Source organism: Ictidomys tridecemlineatus, chromosome 5, assembly GCF_052094955.1.
Source record: "Ictidomys tridecemlineatus isolate mIctTri1 chromosome 5, mIctTri1.hap1, whole genome shotgun sequence".
NCBI lineage: Eukaryota > Metazoa > Chordata > Mammalia > Rodentia > Sciuridae > Ictidomys > Ictidomys tridecemlineatus.
Genome location: NC_135481.1, coordinates 173,683,506 through 173,692,686, shown reverse-complemented (window position 1 = coordinate 173,692,686; position 9,181 = coordinate 173,683,506). Strand labels below are relative to the sequence as shown.

At 54.9% G+C, this 9,181-nt stretch overlaps 1 long non-coding RNA gene across 1 annotated transcript; it reads right to left on the bottom strand.

Moving 5' to 3' along the window:
* Positions 1 to 2,768: 2,768 nt before the first annotated feature.
* LOC144378080 (uncharacterized) lies at positions 2,769 to 7,222 on the bottom strand. The gene is made up of 2 exons (XR_013439606.1): positions 6,627 to 7,222; positions 2,769 to 2,854 (listed from the first exon to the last, which is right to left on the bottom strand). It is a non-coding gene; the product is annotated as an uncharacterized LOC144378080 (long non-coding RNA).
* Positions 7,223 to 9,181: the final 1,959 nt, after the last annotated feature.

Below are 9,181 nucleotides of genomic sequence, written 5' to 3'. Positions count from 1 at the left end.
TCAAAGCCAGCCTTAGCAAAAGTGAGGCACTGGGCAACTCAATGAGACCCTGTCTGTAAATAAAATACAAAATAGGGCTGGGGATGTGGCTCAGTGGTCAGCATCCTTGAGTTCAATACCCAAAATCCCCCTCAAAAAAAGATGGGGATACAGTGAGGTCCAGCAAGCTGCCCAAGCCCACATGGTGAGAAATGGTGGAGGCTGAACTTGACCCTGAACCCAGGCTGTCTGATGCAGAGTCGGCCTCCATCGATATGCCACACTGATAGGATGATGGCGTCCTTACCATTGCTGACTCTGACTGTGGACCCACTCCCTCCATGACCACCACAGCATCTGATTGGAGCAGGAGGAGTCACCTGACCCACAGGCTGCCCATCACGTAGCCAGGTTGCAGCTCCATCCAGCCACACGGTTCAGAAGGTGAAGACCAAGCCCAGCTCCCGACAGGCCACCAATGAACTCAGCCCCTGTGCACTGGATCTCCAAGAATCTTTTCCAGGGGCTCAGCTGCGTTCTCTGGTGTCTAGCCAAAATCCCTGCTGCTTTGCAACCACTCCTTGGCTGGGGGTCATCAGAGGGGTTTTGCCCTTTGCCACCAAGCAGCCTGGCTCAGCCCTCCCCTTTCACTTTAGGGCAACTGAAAACCCATCGTGGCAATGGAGAGGGCTGTGGCACCAGGACGTCCCTCGGCATAGCCTGCAGGCGAGGAGGCCCCGAAGACCTGGCGCTGCTCTCCATCTGCAATAATGCCCTTTGTGGTCACCACCGTGGGGGCGACGCCAGACCAGTCCTGTCCCCTGCACTATGGACTCACGGCCAGCTACTGACTTAACAGCTCCTTTTTTGTGTTACAGGCGCCTCACATGAGATCTGAGACACACTCCCATCAGGTATTTGGGACCAATTTTCTGCAGTTTGAAATTGTTTTAAAGAGAGAGAGAGAGAGAGAGAGAGAGAGAGAGAGAGAGAGAGATTGTTTTTCCCCAGTTCTTTCTGACCCTGGTACTTCCCCAGAGGACCTCCTGTCGCCCCTCTTCCCCCCCCATCATCCACCCCAGCACTTCTTTGTCCCCCTCGCCTCTGGTTTGGAAGAGAGCAGCTCAGCTCTGCTCACCCATTAGTCACCACACTGGAGTCATCTGGGGACACGGAAAACCTTTGATGCCCAGGTGTCCACCCACCCCGCCCGCAGGCACTGGCTCAGAGTGGGGTCCAGGTTCTCTGGTGGGGGTGCTGGGTATTGATTGTCACAAATTGCTCCCCAGGTGACCCTGGCCCTGGCTGGAGTTGAACAACAACTGTGTCAACCCAGACTCATCCTGGGCCCTCAAGGCCCCCAGGGGCCTCCTGTTAAGCAGGTCCAGCCTCCTTAGAAGGCAATGTCACAACTTTGGTTTTGGGGAAGGGGAGAGGTCTAGGGGTTGAGCCCAGGGATGCTCTGCCACCCAGCTACATCCCCAGCCCTTTTTATTTTTGAGACAAGTTCTCCGCAGTCAGTAACTGAGGCTGGTCTTGAACCTGCGATCCTCCTACCTCAGCCTCCAGGTGCTGGGATTGCAGGTGTGTGGCCACGGCGCCCAGTTTAGCCACCTCTTTTGTTCCCTGACCACATCCCTGGGGTTCCACCACAGCTGCCTGAAGGCCTGGAAGCGTGTGTCCTCCCAAGCAGACGATGAGCTTCATTCACCACCCAGGGCTCCTGGAGGAGGTGGGTTCCCGTTAGCTTACGCCACACGGGTTCACCGTTGCCACTTGGGGAGCGCAGAGGAGCCCACGGGAGCCGACCGCAGCCTGGCTTAGGACCTAGGAGTCCGTGAGCAGAAAGGAGCCATTGTCCCCTAGTCACTTTAAGGGAACAGCTAAAAAACACATTCAAAGCGCCCTGATGATAATGAATATGCTAATGTGGTTTCCATCAGGCTCTGGCGCTACCTCCAAAAACCGCTTTCTGACCTTCCTTCTGGATTCAAAGCTTCCATTGAAGTCGACAGGGGATTTGGGTGAAAATAACATGAAAGTTTTCACTTGAATGGACAGAACTGGGGAGTAGTGAATTAAAGGTGAGCTTCACATTGGCCCCAACAGCACCGACCTTGAGGGGGAAGTGCTGGCTTCTAGTAGGTTCTGCGTGGACCTTGGGGCCAGATAGCTCTTGCCTTTGGGTGGACCCAGCCAGTAAGCTTTCATCGAGGGTCCCCCTTGGATGACAAATAAGCTCTGGAGGCCTGGACTCAAACGCCAGCTCCTCCACTCACTGGCTAAGTGACCTTGGGCAAGGCAAATCACCTCTCTGATCAAACTCAACTTCCCCATCTGTAAAATGGCATGAAAGATGCTTTCCTAACTAGCATTGTTACCTACAGGAGAAGCCTGTTTGTGGCAGGGTTCAGGGAAGGGTCTTGCCTCTCCTGACCCTCCGACACAATGGAGGCACAGCCAGGGTGTGGAGACCCAGGCTCCCACCTCCAGGCCCCTCCTTCCTTCATCAGCCTGTGAGGCAGTTCCTGGGTGCCAGGCTCTGAACGGGGCTGCCACTCGGCACAGAGGCACTAACGGTGGGAACAGAGGAAGAATATATTAGTGCCATGGAGAAGAAATGAAAGGGGCAGAGTTTTGGAATCAGGCAGACCTGAATTGAAATCCCAGCCCACTCCCCGTCGGCTGTGAGTCTAAGACGGTCATTTTATCTCCCCCACTCTCCTGTGTTCCGTGAGACACATCCATCATTCCTCCACCCACTAAACCAATATTCATAAAACTCCGTCTTGTGTCAAGCACTGTTTTTTGAGGGCTGGGGGTGGGGGCCACGATGGATGGAGCCGCCGAAAATTCTTGTCCTTGGAAACAGAATCTAGAAGAGAAAAAACAGACACTCAACAAACACACAGGCATCCCTCGGTATCCAGGACCCCCTTGGATACCAAGTCTAAGAATGCTGAATCATTTATATAAATTGGTGGAGTATTTGTATTTTAAAAAAAACCTATGCATGAGCTCCTACATGCTTTAAATCACTTCTGGATTAATTATAATCACAAATTTATAATTCTAATAATTCTAAGGAGCTGTTATACTGTATTGTTAGGGAATAATGACAAGAAAGATTTTTTTAAAAACAATTTCAACCTACAGTTGTTTGAATCTGTGGTTGTGGAACCCATAGATACAAGAGGCGGACTAATTAAAAAATAATAATAATAATAGGGGGAGTTAGTCACATGGGGATCTGGAAAGAATATTTCCAGCCAAAGAGGCGGAAAGGGCAAAGGCCCTGTGGCAGGACCAAGCCCGGCTATGGTAGGAGTTGGAGAATCAGCATGGCCGTTGTTCAACAGATAGCAGTTATTCTTCACGGCCCTCTCATAAAAGTCGGGGTGAACCTACTTTCCACCGTCATAAAAGGTCTTGGAGGCTCTGTAGGTTGGCAACTGTTTGGTTCCCTTTCCCTCTTGTTTTTCAGAGTGACAATGACCCGGCCGTCCTTCCAGCCAGCCTCTCTGCCTCCAGCCCAAAGTGAAGCCATAGGAATGCGTGACGCAGGGCGGTGCCGGGGAGGGGGTGCGCTGTGACTGATGGCTAATGAAGAAAAAGGGAGCGACTTGAATTCCTTCCCCTCCAAAGCCTCGCAAATTAGACGCCCAGGAAATGCTGTGCCGGTCGCCAAGATGCACCTCCATCTGGGGTAGAAGGCGACATCTGCTAAACAGCTGCATCTTGTTGGAGAGCTGGCACTTAATTAAATTACTCAGCTCTGGCACGGGCAGGCGGTGCTGATGGGAAGGGGCGGCGCTGCCCCTTCCCCGAGAGGCCCAGACCCCTCTCCCCAGGGCCCCCCCACAGGTTCTGAGCCAGCCACCCCTGCCCCTCAGCTCCCCAGCCAGGGCACGCCCACTGGAGCTCCCTCCTGGTCTCCACCCAGCTCCTCCAAGTCCTTCAAAAGGCCCAACTTCAGCCCCGGCATCTCCTCCCAGAGGCCTCTGGTCACCTTCGGGGACAGGCCAGGACCTCCCGTGGGCTGGAGCTGTCTGTGTTCCACCTCGTGACAACTCTGCCAACCCCGCTGTTTGGCGAGCGCCTCGTGGTTGGGAACCGTGCTTAATCCATCCTTGTAACCTCAGCACTGCGGTCGACTCCCCTTAACACTTAGTAGGTGTTCCGTTAATAGGTGAATGGAAGGGAGGGGAGGAGGCAGAGATGGAAACGCAGGAGGGAAGAAAGAAGGGGTGGAGGAAGAGATGGAACTTCTGCCGCCCTCATTTCCCCTGGAAAATCCATTTGGTGATCTTCCACTGGGCCAAGTCCACTCTTGCCCCCCGGTCATCCATTTTACTCAGAGAACTTGGGAATCTTTTAAATATGGACTTACATTGTCTTGTTTCCCTGTTTAAGGCCTTCCGGCAGTTCCCACATTCCCAGCCTGGATCTCCAAACCCCTGTGGGATGCGGCCCCTTCCTCCCCCTGAGATCTCCTCACTGTCTTATGCTCCAACTACCCAGAAAACCTGCCCCACTCCCTCTGGCCTCAGGATCTTTGAACCCGCCATTCCCTTCTCCTGGGGCTTGCCTTCCCGGCTCTCTGCCAACCCCACGTGCTCTGCGGTCTTCAGGTTCAACCTGGTGTCAACTTTCCTTACTCTCCCATTGACATCTCCGCCATCTTGGTTCCCAGGGGCTAAGGGGCCTGACCCAGCCAACCAGGGCTTTCCTTGCCAAGAGTCAACCTGTCCTCCTGAGCATCGGCCTTCGGCCCAAAGGTGGCACAGACCTCCCCCAGGGCCAGCCACAAGCCACCCCAAGCCCCCTTCCTCACTCTTCCTCTCCATCAACTGAAGATCCTTCTGAATGGGCTCATCTGGAGCTGCAGCTATTAAACCGTCAGAGCAACGTCGGGCCATTTGTTGACTATGGCACTTAGAGCTGGAATGGCTTCTTGTTTGGACTGTTACTATTTTCAGCTCCGTTTCCTAGGGGTGGTGAGAAGAGGGTAGGCCATGAATCTATTCCAGCAAAACGATGCTTCCGTGAATCCTAGAATTTCAGAGTCATGGAAGAGTAAAAGCATCGTCAGGGAATCTAAGAGCGGACAACATCTCGACTCTGGATTATAGGTTCCTAGATTCCTGGGATTCTAGACTCAACCACAACAAAAAAACTCAAATCTTGCAGTCAGACCAACGGGGACTCAAAATCTAGAGGGCCGGGATCCCAGGAGACCCTCACATTGTTGAGTTCTGGACTCCCGTGTCCCCTCCTCAGAAAGCCTTTTCTGAGCATGTCATCGGCGATGTGCCACCGGCCCCCTCCCCCGCCCCAGGCCCTGTCACTTCCTGCGGCTTCCCTCTGGTTCATTTTTCTTCATAGCACTGATCACCACCTGACACGAAATCTCTCTCTGCTTATTTGTTTACCTCCCGTCTCCCCCACACACATTAGATTGAGGTCAGGAACTTTATTCTGTTCACTTTTAGAACAGCACTCAGAAGAGTGCCTGGCAGGTAGCGAAGGCTAAAAAAAGAAGGGGGGAGGGGGAATGGTCCATTCACCAAGTATTTATTGCATGTCCATCTCCCGTCGGGGCCTTAGAGGGGATCTCGTCTGGGCTGGGGAGGTGGGTTTCATTTTGCAGACCAAATGTAATTGGTCGTAGACACTCAAATCCTGGATCCCTAAAGGATCCTCAAGACTCACCCGAGGGGCGTGGGGAAGGTCTTGGGTTGACCATGTCTGGCATGGACCCAGCAGGGAGCCATCAGCCAGGTCTGCTAGGGCTTCTAAGCTTAGCACTGAAAACAAGAATGAGCTTCAGAAGACAGGGGTGCGCCAGGCTTGGCCAGCTTGGGGGTGCTACTGCCAGGATGGAAGCCGCCATCGTTCCATCTGTGTCCTTCATCCTCGCCTCCCAGGACTGGTCCCTGAGCCTGGGTCCCTAGGGAGGGCACTGTGTTGGCCTCCCCTCCCCCGCCAGCCTCAGGCTCTCCCTCCCCCCAGGCCTGTGGGGGTTAAGGGGCTGCTGCGGGAGTCCCTGGCCCTGAACCCCAGCCTGGGAACCCAATTCTGGAATACTGCCTGAACGCACAAGCCAGTTATTTTTAAAAATCCAAAAAAGAAAAAGAAGAAAGGGAAAACTCACTGCCTCGGTCCCTGTACCAGCCCTGGCTGAGAGAATAGAGACTTGAAAGGAACAAAGGGTTTCCTCAAACACGGCAGATCAAGGGCTTGGCTTATGTGGTAACCGGTAACCGACCACCGCGCTTTGTGACAGATCCTTCAGAGCCCGCGGCCTCTGTTCCCGCCGCAGTCTTGGCAGGAGGGTGGGGGGAGTTCGGGACACCCTCCTGCCCCCCCCCTGAGGTCGGGCTGCTTACACTCATAGACTCTGAGAACCCCTGAACGTCAGGGACTCAAAGGCCCCAGGAGTCCGACCCCCCCACTCAGGCAGCTGGGCAGGCAGAAGCCCTGGAGAGGCTCAAGGTCACTGGCAGACCAGTGACGTGCACCAGCCCCTCCGCTGCCTGCTGCCCGCTGCACCCACCACGGCTGCCTGAGAAGGCTGTCTAGGGAACCCTCCCACCCACGAAGACTTCCCGCTCCCTCCCTCCTCTGGATTTTCCCTTTTGAGGTACCTGTCGGGTATGGCTGTACCCCAGGTCTCCAAGGTCAGTGCTGGTCAACTGCAAGATCACAAGAGGATGATGGTTGAGCCCCAGATTCCAGGATGCAAGAAGTCAATGGACTTACGGTGGGCACCTGCTGTCCCCAGAAGATGCCTCATGTAGGTGCTTTGGCACCCCAGGACATGAGTATTGTCGCCCTCACTTTTCAAATGAGAAAGCCAAGGCTCCAAAAGACTGAATCAGGTGCCAGAGGTGACCCCACAGGGACTGGCAGAACTGAGGCCGACTCTGGGCTGCCAGGGCCACGTTCCCCTCTGGGCTCTGCCCGTCCCTCTGTGTACCAACGACTGGCGATGCCTAGCTCCAGGCGTGGGACTGAGGTGCACACTGGAGGGAGCAGGCTGGGAGTGAGGGGCTCCCCTCCTCCAGTGTCACCATGCGTGGGAACCTGCTCCACCCATGCTGCACCCTGAGGTGGCAAGACCCCGGGCCCTGCCCGCCCTCCTGCAGGTCACTGGCTCACTGGGTCTTGCTCTTCTGCCTCCATCTGTGACCTAAGGTCTCTGGCTCTTTTCTACCCCATCTGTCCATCTGTGTCATCTCCATTCTGTGAGCCCCCCGGCCCCCCCCCCCCGTGACTCTCTCTCTGTCTTATTTTCTGCCTCTGCCTCTTCCCCTAACCCTCCGAGTGTCTCTATTCCTGTTTTCCTTTTCTGTCTCTCTGCATCTGTGTGCTACTTTCTCTCTCTCTCTCTCTCTCTCTCTCTCTCTCTCTCTCTCTCTCTCTCTCTCCACATTCCATCTCCCCTCTCCCAGCACTACACGGTGTCCCTCAGTGTCACTGACTCGCTGGGCCCCTCCCTGTTGACACTCTCTTTCCCCACTTCACTCTGTCCATCTCCCTCATCTCTATCTTTCCAAGCTTCCTGGGCCCTGCTGTGCTCTTCCCCACACCCCCACAGGGACACACGACATTCCAGCAAGTCCTGCGTCCCAGCTGGGCTGAGGGGGGATGAGGAGAGGCTGGTCAGGGCCACCCCAAGAGGCGGCTGTGGGGCTGGGGTGCAGGATTGTGTTAAAGGGAACCGAGCCATCCTCCTCCCTTCCTTCTCGGTTGCTTTCCTGGGAGGCAGAAGAGAGAGTCTCTGAATAGGGATTTAGAGCACTAAGCTCCGATTCCTTCTTTTTAATATTTATAAAGAGAGAAAGGGGATAATTTCAGGAAGATCATTTCAAGGCGAAAACCCACATATTTTCAATAGAATTATTCCAAAAACCCCTTTCCGGCTCATTGGAGTGTATAATTTTGTAAGTTGAAGACACACGAGGTCTGGTTTCCAAGTTCCCTAAAATGACGCAGCTAACAAGGCCAGAAAGGAAGTCAGATGAGAGGAAGTGGGGGAGGGTCGTGGGGGACGGGGAAGAGCCTGGAGGGCACACATGGGCCAAAGGGACAGAAGAAGCCAGGGTCTCTGCCATGCCTCATCCCCTCCGTCTGTCTCCCAGCCAAACTCAGGACCGGAACCATCATCAAACACGCAGCCCGGTCCTGAGACCCCCCTCCAGGTCGGGATCTGCCACGCAGATGCCCTCCGACTTCTCAAGTGCCGAGCCTCCGGGGCAGCTCCGTCCCTGCATCTTCCTCCCTGGGACCCTTGGAATCCCAAATGTCCCGCAAAGGCTCCTGGGTTGAGGTTTCCCCCCAAATGCAGCCATGTCTGGAGGCAGGGCTTTTGAGAAGTGATTTGGTTCCTGGGGGTTCTGACACCATGGGTGGACTGATCCGTCGATGGGTTCCTGGCCTGGCTCTGCCAGCCCGTCCCCACCATGACGTTCTGCCTCCCCACAGACCCCTGCCACGGAGCCAGCTGACTGTGGATGGAAACCCGGAGCCAAAGTAAGTCTTTCCTCCTCCAAGTTCATTTCCTCGGGTATTTAGTCACAACAGGGAAGAGCGGCCGACATTCTCCCCAAGCCTCTTCTGCCCTTGGTCTTGATCTCAACCATTCGGCTGCTCCGGAGGGCAATCGGGGAGTCAGGCTTGGGTCCCCCGTCTGCCCTGACTCTTCTAGTTAGCTGCCAAGACTCGTTGATTCTACCGACTTCGGTCCCTGGGATCTTGCCCTCATCTCTACTCCCACTGCCCACAGGGGCCTCAGCATCCCAGGCCTAGACCTCGGTCAGAGCTCTAGGAAGCTCTCTGGCCTCTCGCCTATGTTCAGGCACAGAGTGATCTTCCTGGATGCCAGCTCTAGAGGGTGACCCTCCCTTCCTCAGAAACAGCCACACCTCCCTCCACACCACCTCCCAGATGAGGTCAGATCCCCACCCTGGCGTCCACATTGCCACAGCCTGACGACTTGATTTCCTTGTATCTGCCCTCCAATCTCCAGTTCTTTGCTACGGCTAAAATGGGCCACTCTTTTCTGTCCACCTAAAAGCACTGAGACACCATCTTCTACCTCCAAACCTTGGCGGAACCTCCTTCATTCCTCTGGAATGCCATCTTGGCCTGCTGGCTCCCACCACCCTGAAGGTCCACTCAGATGCCACCTGTCCATCCA